The sequence below is a fragment of the Lissotriton vulgaris genome, chromosome 6, assembly GCF_964263255.1.
Source record: "Lissotriton vulgaris chromosome 6, aLisVul1.2, whole genome shotgun sequence".
Lineage (NCBI taxonomy): Eukaryota > Metazoa > Chordata > Amphibia > Caudata > Salamandridae > Lissotriton > Lissotriton vulgaris.
Genome location: NC_141694.1, coordinates 1,009,954,687 through 1,009,967,672, shown reverse-complemented (window position 1 = coordinate 1,009,967,672; position 12,986 = coordinate 1,009,954,687). Strand labels below are relative to the sequence as shown.

The window sequence follows — 12,986 nt, the reverse complement described above, 5'->3', positions numbered from 1 at the left end:
CCCGCGTGAGCCCCGGGGCTGAAGGGGCGCACCGCAGAGACTTGCGGGGCGTAAACGGAGCCGCTGCGAGAGTTGTTTCACGGAGAGCGGCCGCCGAACACCTGAGCGGCCGGAGCCGGAGGAAGGAGACGCTCAAGATGGCGGCCGCGATGAGGAATCGAGGGCGCTGAGACTGGACTGGCCGCCCACTACAATGCGGCTCTGCGGTCGGGCACGGCTGCCGGCCGCGAGGTATCCGGCGATCCATCCCCGAGACCGGTGGGACCGGCGGACCTGGTGACTGCTGCTGCCTTAGCAGGAGGGGCCGACTATCGATGTGACGCAGGCGGCCGCACTGGAGGAGACGGCCGACCGAATGAGCCTGGGCGAGTGGGAGAAAGGGGACGCAGACTGAGCCTGAAGCACTGCGATCTGCCCTGAGACCCCCCCCACCCCCGCGAGAAAGGAGGTGAGAGGAAGGGACCGTGCAGCAGGCCGGGGGCGGAGGATATCGAGCAAGAGGGGCCGTCGCCCTCACCCCCCCCTGCGGGCAGCGATCGACCGAAGGGGCTCAGAGCCGCTCAGGGAGCCGGGCGATCAAGGCCCAGGGAAGCCGCGAGAGGCAGCGGCGGCCTGCCGGAGAGCTGCGGACGGATCCCAAATTTGCCTGGTGGCAGCTCCTGGGGGGCGTAGAGGCACGCATTGCGGGCACAGCGGAGAGGGGCGAGCGGAGAGCGGTCCCCGAAGGCACGTGGCGGAGAAGGCCGGCTGAGACTCTCGATACCACCCCCGGAGACCACAGCAACGAGCGCGGGAGGGGCAGCGGCAGCTGCGCAACAGGACTGCACCACTGATCGAGGGCCCGTGGGACAGCGGAAGCCCAAGAGGGGCACCGGGCACCGAACAGACGCCTGAAGCAGGGCCCTGAATACAATGGGGAAGCCGAGAGGCAAGGTGGAGGGGTCGGCGACCTCGGATGCAGCAGAGGGGGACCCTGCGGAGCTCACGGACCTGCAGCGGCTGCAGGATCGCATCCTGGAGGACATAACGGCCACGCGTGACACGCTGCACAACGACATTGCAGAGGTAGCGTCGGGGCTGGGCCTACTCCGGGCGGACCACGACAAGCTAAAGGACAGGGTCAAGGACAATGAGACTACGCTAAAGGACCTGGCGCCCGCTCAGAAAGTGTTGGAGAACAAACTCACGGATGCCCTAGACCGCATTCAGGCCCTGGAGAGGCGAGCAGAAGATGCGGAAAATAGGAGCCGACGCAGCGATGTCCGGATAGTAGGTGTGCCGGAGACTGAGGGGGAGAAGGACATGGTGGCTTATCTTGATAATTGGCTGAGGACAGTGGTAGCACCAGAGGGGCTGTCGCCATTTTTCACATTGGAGCGAGCGCATAGGGTCCCGTCTGGACCTCCCAAGCCGGGGCTGCCGCCCAAACCGATCATAGCCAAGCTGCTACATTACAAGGACAGAGACCTGCTCTGCAAAAAGCCCGGGACGCTGGCCCGTTTCAGATCGCGAACAGTAGGGTCACGCTCTTTCCTGATTTCACCTTTGAAACGCAAAAGCAACGCGCCTCCTTCCTAACAATTAAAAGGGAACTACGCACCGAGGGCATTTCCTACTCCTTGCTCTTCCCGGCCAGGCTCCGAATAGTGGTGGATGACAAGACGCTCTTCTTCAGTGCGGCAGCGGACGCTTGGGACTGGTGGGAAACATACAAGGCACGGACGGATGGAGCCAAGGTCCAAGAGGAAAGGGAAAAGGAACGGGAGCGCTCGTCAGCAGGCCTACGGAAATCGAAGAGGCTGCGGAAACGGAAGCAGGGGTCACGCAAGCCGACGTCCTCCCAAACTGAAGCTGAACGGAAGGCCGCGCTGCTGGAGGTGGAGAAGCTGGCGCGGGCTGGGGCCCCCGGCTCCAAACAAGGCACGGACACGCATGTCTCGGCCTCAGGGTCGGATTCGGACCTATCTGGAATCCATCATGCCAAGGGCCCATTGGTGACGCCACAGACGTCGGAGGAGATCTCTGTCTGATTTGCACACTGCAGGCGAGGGGTAACGGATGGGACGCTGAACGGGGGCTCAGGACCTGGCAGACATGAGGGCTGGGGAAGGTCACTGGGCTCACAGCCAGATCCATTCAGGGGGGATTGGGGAAGGGGCGGGGGGGCGGGCAGCGTAGCTCCCTTCTGGCCAAGGCCGCGCTCCGTAGGCCCTTAAGGCACCCACGGCTACGGCCGTGTAGCAGCAACCTGGGTCAATCAGGTGCGGGAGTTTGGATGGGAGCTGATATCTTGGTATTGGGGCCTGTTCTGGGGGGTGAGGGGGGTTACACAGTTGGGGTTTGTTTGATCTCTTTACCACCATTGACCCTGGGTAAGCTGGGGGGTGGGCAGTTGGGAGGTCATGGTTTGTTTGGGGAGGAACCGCCATCGGCGAGGGGCTGGCACTGGAGGGAAGGCATCGTTCTGATCAATGGGACAATGGCTAATGTGAACGTTTTGAACTGCATAACCTGGAACGTGAGGGGGCTACACACAATGCAGCGTAGACACAAAGTGCATGCCTTTTTATTACGGAGGGGGGTGCATATAGCACTACTGCAGGAAACACATCTCACGAAACAGGAGGGTGCAGCGCTGCAGAGGAGGTGGAGGGGCCAGCTCTTTCACACCTGTTATTCAGCCTATGCTAGGGGAGTCTTGATCTGGATCAGGGCAGGCACACCGTTCCAACTCACACGCCAGCTGATAGACCAGGAGGGGAGGTATGTGGTGGTGGAGGGGAAGCTTAGAGGTAGAGACATTGTACTGGCTAGTATATATGCTCCGAACATTGACCAACTGGCTTTCTTTGCGGAACTATCGGGGACACTGGCACACTCCCTGGCGGGCCCGATTCTACTGGGGGGGGGACTTTAACTCCATAGCGGACGCTACCCTGGATAGATCCCACCCACCACTGATGGACTCCCCGGTGCACCGACTGACTAGGGGTAGGCGGGAATGGCAGGAGAGTTGGGAGCTGACGGACGTATGGAGGGCGCAGCATCCGACAGACCGGGATTACTCCTTTTTCTCTGGGCTCCACGACCTACATGTCCGATTGGATGCGGTGCTGTGCTCTCGGGGCGTACTGCCGGCCGTTACCGGGTCGGAGTACCTATCGAGAACGATCTCGGACCACAACCCACTCTTGGTTCGGCTGACCTGGATGGCTGAGGCGCCCAGGGTGCCGACCTGGAAACTTAGACCGGAAACTCTGGAGGACCCCCTACTTGGTGCGGCCCTGGAGGAGGGGATGTCTCAGTACTTCGCGGAGAATGAGGGGTCGGCGACCTCTAGAGCAGCAGAATGGGATGCCTTTAAAGTAGTGATGAGGGGCCTATGTATCACGAAGTACGTAGGCACGAGGAAGGTGTTGTTGGGCGATTTGGATAGGGCGGATGCCAAACTTAGGGAGGCGGCGAGAAGACGGCCAGGCCGCCCAGATCTCCAGGAGGCGGTCGGCTCGGCTAGGGAGGCGGTGGCGGCCGAGGTGGAGAGACTTCGCGCTTTTGACTATAGAACGTACATGCTGCGCTCTCACGTAGAAGGGGATAAATCAGGCACCCTCTTAGCGTGGCTCTCGAACCCCACTAAACGCTGCTCTCCCATACTACACATACAGGATGAGGCTGGCCCCATGCGGTACACTCAATCAGATATAGTGGATGGATTTCAAAAGTACTATGAGGGCCTGTATAAAAGTGCCCCAGGTGACCGGGGGGAAGCGGCCGGGGCCTTTTTGGATGGCGTAACCCTGCCGCGGCTAGAGGAGGAGCAGGCGAAGGAGCTGGGGACGGACATTGAACTGGGTGAGATTAGGAGGGCTGTGAAGAAAATGGCTCGCAATAAGTCGCCGGGGATGGATGGGCTGCCCATTGAGTTCTATAGCAAGTATTTGGATATGTTAGCGCCGCGGCTCCAAATAGTTTACAAGGAGGCCAGGAAGGCTGGCCGCCTACCTCAGTCTATGCGTGAAGCAATAGTGGTGCCGCTCCTGAAATCGGGCAGGGAAAGCAGCAGCCCCGCGTCTTACCGGCCACTCTCTATGCTCACCACCGACTACAAAATTTTGAGTTCCATTCTAGCGGCGAGGCTCTTACCACACATGTCGGGACTGATACATGAAGACCAGAACGGGTTCATACCGGCCCGCAAAACCACGATTAACATTAGGCGACTTCTTCGCCTTATGGATGGTCTGGGTGCGGAGGACGGGGCCGCGCTGGTCCTTTCAGTTGACATAGAAAAAGCATTTGACAGCCTAGAGTGGGACTATCTATACACGGTTATGGAACGTTTCGGGCTAGGCGCCGGCTATATTCAGTGGACGCGGGTTCTTTACGCGGAGGCAGTGGCAAGAGTGAGAATCGGGACGATGGTATCCCACCAATACCCAGTGGAAAGGGGTACCCGACAGGGATGTTCCCTGTCCCCACTTCTGTTTGCACTAGCAATTGAGCCCCTAGCGGCTGAAGCCCGAACGGGACGGCACTTCGCTGGGGTGCGAGCCAGGGATGGGCAGCAGTTCATCTCACTGTATGCCGATGACTTGCTGCTCTTCCTGAGCAACGAGGCCGCGGAGTTGGAGGGTGCTGAGGCACTGCTGGAGCGGTTTGGAGCACTATCGGGGTTGAAGGTCAACTGGACTAAGACGAGCCTGTTTCCGCTACGGGAGGGCACTGCTCGGCCGCACCATTGGCCGTCGATTGCCTGGGAACCTACCTGCATCAAATACCTGGGGGTCCACATCTATCACACGGCAGAGGACCTGCTCGAGGGTAATTTAGGGCGCTGCGTGCGGGGACTGCGGGGCTGTATGTTCTTCTGGGCCACGCTGCCGCTCTCTGTGGCCGGCAGAATATCCTTATTGAAGATGGTTGCCCTACCGCGACTGTTGTACTACTTCCGCACGCTCCCAATATGGATACCTAGCTCCTTCTTCCGGCAGCTCAGATCCCAGATAACAGGGTTTCTCTGGGGAGCTGGACGATGCAGGGTGGCGCTGGCAACGCTTACCCGCCCGAAAGACGAGGGGGGACTCGCGGTGCCGGACTACGAGCTTTACTATTTAGCTGCCCAACTGCAGGTCTTTACACAGGAGGTAGCGCGAGTATACAGGGGCCCGGAAGACGGAAGGCTGAAGGGCACGCCCCGCCACATCTTAGCCTATATTGCCCTACAACAGCGGATTGACCGTCGAGACTTGTCGCTAGAACAACGCACGTACCGTCAGTGCTGGAACCGGGCGCAGAAGCGGGCGGGAATTCGACGCCCGTACGCCCCGAGATCCCGCTGGGCATGCTGACGGCGTTGCCGCATGGAGGCGATTGGTCGCACCTGCAGCGATGGGAAGACGCGGGCGTGCAGGTTGTCGGAGACCTTTACGAAAATGGAACGCTACTCCCGTTCCAAGAACTGCAGGAACGCTTCGACCTTCTGAGGGGGGATATCTCCTCCACGCAGCGGTGAGTGGAGCAATCCAGACACACTGGGGTGCAGGGTTGGCGGAGCCCGAGACGGCTGCGGCATGCCAATATACCATGATGGCAGCGGGTACAATCAAGGCAGTGACATGCCTCTACAATAGGATGGTGCGTGAAAATCTCCCACCCCTTGCGTCGCTGAAGGCTAAGTGGGAGGCTGACCTAGGCAAAGACATCCCTGACACGACATGGGCACAGCTCGTGCGTCGGGCCCGCAACAGTACGAGAAACGCTAGGTTTCAGATTATCCACTAATATATACTACATAGGGCGTATATGACCCCAGGGAGGATTAAGAGGTACTTTGGAGCGGTGGAAGCGACATGCCCTCGCTGTCTGGAGGAGGGGGCTGAACTGGTGCACATGCTGTGGGCGTGCCCGGCCCTTCGGGACTATTGACAGGCTATAGGAGAGACTCTGAATGAGGTGACCGACAGAACTGTAGATTTCGGCCCGGCGGAGTGTATACTGCACTGGTTCCCTCACACCCCCAAAAACAAACTCACGAGCAAATTCATCGATATGGGGTTGATAGTGGCTAAGCGGGAGATAACCTGGCACTGGAAGGCGAGGGCGGGCCCGACCCCTAGACGGTGGCTCAACGAATTCTCGAAATGGGCGGCCTCCGATAGCACACACAGGTACCAGCTGGCGCGCAGGACTCCTAACCCGGGGGCAACTGAGGCAGCAACAGCGTGGGAGATGATGGTGCAGGCCCTCAGGGATAGTGGGGTGGACGAGGAGGAAGAGACCCTCGGCACAGACAGGGAAAGCAGGATAAGCTGAATAGCTGACACACAAGCATTAGCTATTGGAGAACGGTCATTGCTGGAGGCCCTCGGGCAGATGGTGGGGGGGAGGGGGGGCGGGGAGTTCTCTAGTTTGAGGGGGAGGGGGGGTCATTTACACCAGTTAGGTGAGGGATAAAAGTAGTCATGCACACACTTCTACAGCACAGTACTCCTGCAACACTAGCATCTGGCATGGAGGGGCTGAGAACTTATTGCCGCCCGACCCCCGGGTTGTGGGCTAACAGGCTGTGTGTGACGGGGCAAGAAATGATGCGCAACAGCGCCCTGATTAATACGATACATGTATGTGCTTTGGCCTGATCTATGTATGACTACAATAAAAATTACTTTAAAAAAAAAATGAGGCATTATCTTATGTCGATGACATCTATCTCACAGACGACGATTTGGATACTCACTTGAAAAGAGTGAACACCATAATACTTGGGTTCGCAGCAGAGGGTCACAAATTCAACTTTAAAAAGTCACAAATTGCCCATCTAACTGTCCTATTTTTAGGATACGAATTATCAAGTGAAGGCAAAAGCCTAGCAGACAACTTCTTAGAGAAGTGTGCTGTACTCCAAGCACCAAAAACGCTGAAGAACTTACAATCGATACTAGGCTTCCTGAATTTCGGAAGAACTTACATTCTAAATTATGCAGAGAATCTCTACGAATTAATAAAACCTGATTTCAAATCAATAAATTGGACTAAAAAACACACAGAAATTTTGAGATCACTGCAAACAGACATGTTAGCTAAAACAAAATTAGAAACACGCGACAATACACGCAATCTTGTAATTCGAGTCATCCCAGGAAGATGCGGATTCACGTACCTGACCTCTAATGAGGGAGAAACGGTACCCATAGCTTACAAATCACACTTGTACACAAAAGCTGAAATAAAATTCAGTTCAACAGAAAAAATTCTAACTGCGGTTCAGACTGCTGTAGCAAAAGAAAGGGCCCTAGCACAAGGTAAACGAATAATAATCGTTACACCGATACCAGCCCTTGAAGCGGTAACAAAAGCAAGCATTCCAAATGCTAAAGCTCTGCATCCGAGATGGATCCAATGGGTTAATTCTCTTGCTGCAACAGACGTAGTATATAAATTTGATCCTAATCTTAAAACACAAGAATTTCTACAATATGAATATGAATGTCCTCTGCCAACCGAAATCCTGCCTCTAAAACACTACGGATGTATAATATATACAGACGGATCAGCACAACCCGCAGTTGGGGGTAAACAAGCTTACAGTGCTGCGTGCACGATTGTTAAAGGTCGTCGGCACAAAGGAAAATTTAGACCACTGGTCACTAAAACACAATCTCTAGGAGATTGTACAGCTCAGCGAGCTGAACTACTAGCATTCAAGATGGCGCTTGAAAATACTGATCGCAAATTCCCCACACTTATAGTGTGCGATTCATATTATTGCGTTCAGTCTTATAATGAATACCTGCAGAATTGGGTTGAAAACGGGTTCAAAGATGCAAAAGGTGGCACAATCAAGCATAAAATGCTTTGGGAACAAGTAGTTCTTTTACAGAAAGAACTACAAAAGACTCACGTGATACATACATTGAGTCAGCAACGTGATGGCGTTCACATTGCGCGGAATTCATTGGCTGATGAAGCCGCAAAGGCAGCTGTGCAAACGGCTTCCGTAGCTGCTATCACCAGGTCAAAAACAAAAATAGACAGCGACATACTACAAGCTGTCAGTGCGTCAGTAAAAGATGACAGAAAAACACTCCCAAAAGGCTTTCCAGAAAAGTACTCATACATAACCGATGCAAATAATGTTCCTTTTGCTCGAATCCCTGGAGTGGGGGATAGAGTAATTCCAAACATGGAACACAGGTTAGGACTAATTACAGCGGCACACGAAGGGCTCGCTTCTGCACATGCCGGTGTTTCCGCCACAATATCATTATTAAAACAGAGATATTGGTGGCCACGAATAAGAATACAAACTAAGAAATATGTGCTAGAATGCGAAATATGCCAAAGAATGAAAGTATCAACAGTGAAACGACCGGTGCAGACACCCCTTCTAATCTCAGATAAACCATTAGCATGTGTTTACCTGGACCACTGTTGTCCCTTACAAAGGGATGGCAACTATAAATATATCATGGTCGCAGTGGATTCCTGTACGAGATTCATTTGGATGTGGCCCCAGCGCACGGCTGACGCCTGAACTGTTATAAAAGATTTGCGAGTCTTTATCGGCACATACGCAATAGCCATGCTTCATTCTGACCAGGGTCCTGCTTTTAGCTCTCGAGCTTATAAGAAGGCCATGACCAGTATGGGCATTGGGTTGCGGTACTCTTGTCCCTTCCATCCTGAGGGAAACGGGATTGTGGAAAGAAAAAACCGAGACATAAAGCAATCTATAACGGCAAAGGTACTAGGTTCGGGTGATGGGTGGGTCCAGCATTTAACAAGTGTCCAACGTAGTCCTAACAATATGCCAAGAAATTCTCTAAAAGGTTTCAGCCCGTACGAACTATTGTTCGGAACTAGAATGTATATTCAGGATTTAGATAGTCTAACTTCAGTGGTAGAAGATAAGAAAAAATGCTTTGACATCAAAGATCGTTTGGCTGTTTTACAGGACTTAAATGAAACAAGAAAAGCCCTGAGCAACATAAAGTTAAAACAACAGCCAACAACCACTGAAGGCACACCACCTGTCCCAGCAAGACCTGTCTGGATTCCAAAGATTGGGGATCTGGTCAGAGAGAAAATAGCGGTGAAGAAGGAACTTGGGCCTTCTTACAGAAACGCAGTACCTGTCTTAGCAGTCAATGGAACGAGATCAGTTGTACTACCGCCCTTGCTGGTAAAAAGGAGAACCGAGTTGTATCCATCGACCTGGTAAAACCACAATCATTTGGCCAATAATAAGTAGTAGGCCAAGTGGACTCCCAAGAAATAGCAGAATACCAAAATTTGCTACTATCCAAGAGGTTCAAACTGAGAGACTAATCACTTTTGATAAACATGCAGTGATTACAAAAGGACTACGCAACAATGCCATGGAACTTGTGCCTCTTGAAACCCAAATTGATACAGTTTGTCAAGAAACACCAGTCTATAACGATGTAGCCTCAGACTGTGCTAATGAAAGACAAACTGAAAAAACAATCCCAACAATTGGCAGAACTGCATCTGGCTACTTCATCAATTTCGATAACTTTTCTGAAGATCAAAGTGACCCTGAAGTAACGCCAGAAACAAAGACTTTTAAAGACAAAGCAACAGAACTCTTTCATCAAGTCAAAGAAGCATATCTAAATGCACCATTGATTGAATATTGGATTGTATTAGGGGTACTCATACTCCTACTCTGCCTAATTTTAGTTCTAATTTTAGGAAAATGTATTACAGTACAATGGACACAGCAAGTCAGAACATCAACTTGGTCCTAAAGCCACACAAGTCATCAATCAATCAATCAATCAATCACAGCATTTATATAGCGCACTACTCACCCGGAGGGTCTCAAGGCGCTGGGGAAGGGGGGTCCGCTACTGCTCGAACAGCCAGGTCTTGAGCTGCTTCCTGAAGGCAAGGTGGTCCTGGGTCAGGCGGAGGTGGGTCGGGAGGGAGTTCCAAGTCTTGGCAGCCAGGTAGGAGAAGGATCTTCCTCCTGTGGTGGCTCTTCGGATCCGGGGGACGGCGGCGAGGGCGTGGCTGGTCGATCGGAGAAGGCGTGTGGGAGCGTAGAAGTTGAGGCGGCTGTTGAGGTATGCTGGTCCTTGGTTGTGCAGGGCTTTGTGTGCGTGGGTGAGGAGACGGAAGGTGATTCTCTTGTTGACCGGGACCCAGTGCAGATCTCTCAGGTGTCCGGAGACGTGGCTGCGACGGGGGATGTCCAGGATGAGTCGTGCTGAGGTGTTCTGGATCTGCTGGAGTCTCTTCTGGAGTTTGGCGGTGGTTCCGGCGTAGAGGGAGTTGCCGTAGTCCAGACAGCTGGTGACGAGGGCCTGGGTGACCGTCTTCCTGGTCTCGGTGGGGATCCACCGGAAGATCTTACGTAGCATGCGCAGGATGTTGAAGCACGACGAGGAGACGGCGTTGACTTGTCTGGTCATGGAGAGTGAGGAGTCCAGGATGAAGCCTAGGTTGCGTGCGTGGTCTGTTGGTTTGGGTGCGCAGCCCAGGGTGGGGGGCCACCAGGAGTCGTCCCAGGCAGAGGGTGAAGATCCCAGGATGAGGACTTCCATCTTGTCTGAGTTCAGTTTCAGGCGGCTGTTCATCATCCACTCGGCTACTTCTTTCATTCCTTCGTGTAAGTTGGTTCTGGCGGTGGCGGGGTCGTTGGTGAGGGAGAGGATCAGCTGGGTGTCGTCGGCGTAGGAGATGATGTTGAGGTTGTGTTGGCGTGCGATGTCTCTGAGGGGGCTCATGTAGACGTTGAAGAGGGATGGACTGAGTGAGGAGCCTTGAGGAACGCCGCAGATGACTTCGGTGGCTTCTGATCTGAACGGGGGGAGGCGGACTCTCTGTGTCCTTCCGGCGAGGAACGAGGTGATCCATTCCAGTGCTTTCTCCTGGATTCCGACGTTGCTGAGGCGCTGTACTAGGGTACGGTGGCAGACAGTGTCGAAGGCCGCGGAGAGGTCTAGGAGGATGAGGGCCGCTGTTTCTCCGTTGTCGAGCAGGGCTCGAATGTCATCGGTAGCTGCGATCAGGGCGGTCTCGGTGCTGTGGTTGGCCCGAAAGCCAGACTGCGAGAGGTCGAGGGATCCGTTCGTCTCGAGGAAGGTGGCCAGCTGCTTGTTGATGGTCTTCTCGATGACTTTAGCAGGAAACGGGAGCAGCGAGATGGGGCGGTAGTTCTTGAGGTCGGTGGGGTCGGCTGATGGCTTCTTTAGTAGAGCGCTGAGTTTGGGGTGCTTCCAGCTCTCTGGGAAGGTGGCGGTGTCGAAGGAGGTGTTGATGATATCCCGCAGGTGGGGTGCGATGACAGCGTCGGCCTTGCTGAAGACGTGGTGGGGGCAGGGGTCGGTCAGAGATCCGGAGTGGATGGAGTTCATCGTGTGGATGGTGCCTTCGGTGCTGATCGGGGTCCAGGCACGGAGGGTGGTGGTGGGGGGCGGTGGTTCAGTCGTGGCGTGCGTCGGTTGAGAGCTGAAGCTGTTGTGTATGTCCGCGATCTTGTTGTGGAAGTAGGAGGCGAGGGAGTTGCAGAGGTCCTGCGAAGGGGTGATGTTGTTGTTTCCGGCGTTCGGGTTGGAGAGCTCTTTAACGATGTTGAAGAGTTCCTTGCTGTTGTGTGCGTTGTTGTCCAGTCGTTCCTTGAATCAGTTTTCTTGGTGGCACGGATCAGTTGGTGGTGTTTTCGGGTGGTGAGCTTGAGGGCAGTCATGTTGTTCGGTGTTGGGTCTTTGCGCCAGGCTTTCTTGAGGGCTCTGCAGTTCTTCTTGGAGCTCTTGAGTTCGTCGGTGAACCATGGGGCTTTCTTGCTGCCGGGTCTGCTAGGCGGGGTCTTCAGAGGGGCGAGGTCGTCTGCGCAGTTGCTGATCCACTTCGTAAGGTTGGTGGCCGCCTGGCTTGGGTTCGTTGCGCTGGTGGGAGGGTTCATGCTCAGGGAGGTCGTGAGCTTTTCGGCTGTGATCTTGTTCCAGCTTCTGCGTGAAACCTGTTGCTGGTGGTGGTGGATCGTGGTCCTGCTGAAGCTGAAGTGGACGTAGCTGTGGTCCGTCCAGTGGAGTCCGGTGGCGTGACTGAAGGCGATGTCCTTGCTGGATGAGAAGACGGGGTCGAGTGTGTGTCCGGCGTAGTGGGTGGGGGTGGTCACCAGTTGCTTGAGACCGAGGTTGGCGAGGTTGTCCAGCAGGGTGGTGATGTTGCGGTCGTTGTTGTTCTCCAGGTGGAAGTTGAGGTCCCCGAGGAGGATGTAGTCAGCGGAGGGGAGGGCGTGCGGGCTGATGAAGTCGGCGATGTCTTCGCTGAATTGTGTGCGTGGTCCCGGGGGTCTGTAGATGAGGGTGCCGCGGAGGGTGGTCTTGGGGTTGATGTGGATCTGGAAGTGCAGGTGTTCGGTGGGTGCGAGGGTGTCGTCGGTGTTGGTCGTGATGCGGATGGTGTTCCTGTGGACGATGGCGATGCCTCCTCCTGTCTGGTTGATGCGGTCCCTCTGGATGATCTTGTAGCCGTCCGGGATGGCGATGGCGATGTCGGGCGCTGAGGAGGCGTTCATCCAGGTTTCCGTGAGGAAGGTGACGTCTGGGGCTGTAGTGTCGAGCAGGTTCCAGAGCTCGACGGAATGTCTGTGGATGGAGCGGGTGTTGAGCAGGATGCACTTGAGGTGGTTGCTGCTGGAGTTCGGCTTGGTCGGTGCTGGTGTGGTGCAGGTCCGAATTCAGGTGAACTTGCAGGAGTGGCAGCAGAAGGGTCCGTGGGTGCGTCTCGGGGTGGCTCGATAGCAGCCTGGGATTATACCGGCGTTGAGTGCATAGAGTTCGGTGGCGTCGTAGGTCAGTCGGCTCGTCTTGCGTCGGTGGGGGCCAGGGGTCCTGGCACTGGGCGCGGTCCAGGCGCGGACGGGCGCAGACGGGCTTACCTTTGGCACGCCTTCGGCGCACAATCGGCGCGCCCGCTGCGCGTGCACGCTGCGAGTACGCCCGGTCGCCATTTAT

General features: G+C 55.1%; 1 protein-coding gene across 1 annotated transcript in view; it reads right to left on the bottom strand.

Moving 5' to 3' along the window:
* The window catches only part of LOC147708349 (alpha/beta hydrolase domain-containing protein 17A-like), a 471,490-nt gene that overhangs the window by 202,917 nt on the left and 255,587 nt on the right, over positions 1-12,986 (bottom strand). The gene's annotated exons all lie outside the window — the stretch shown is intronic.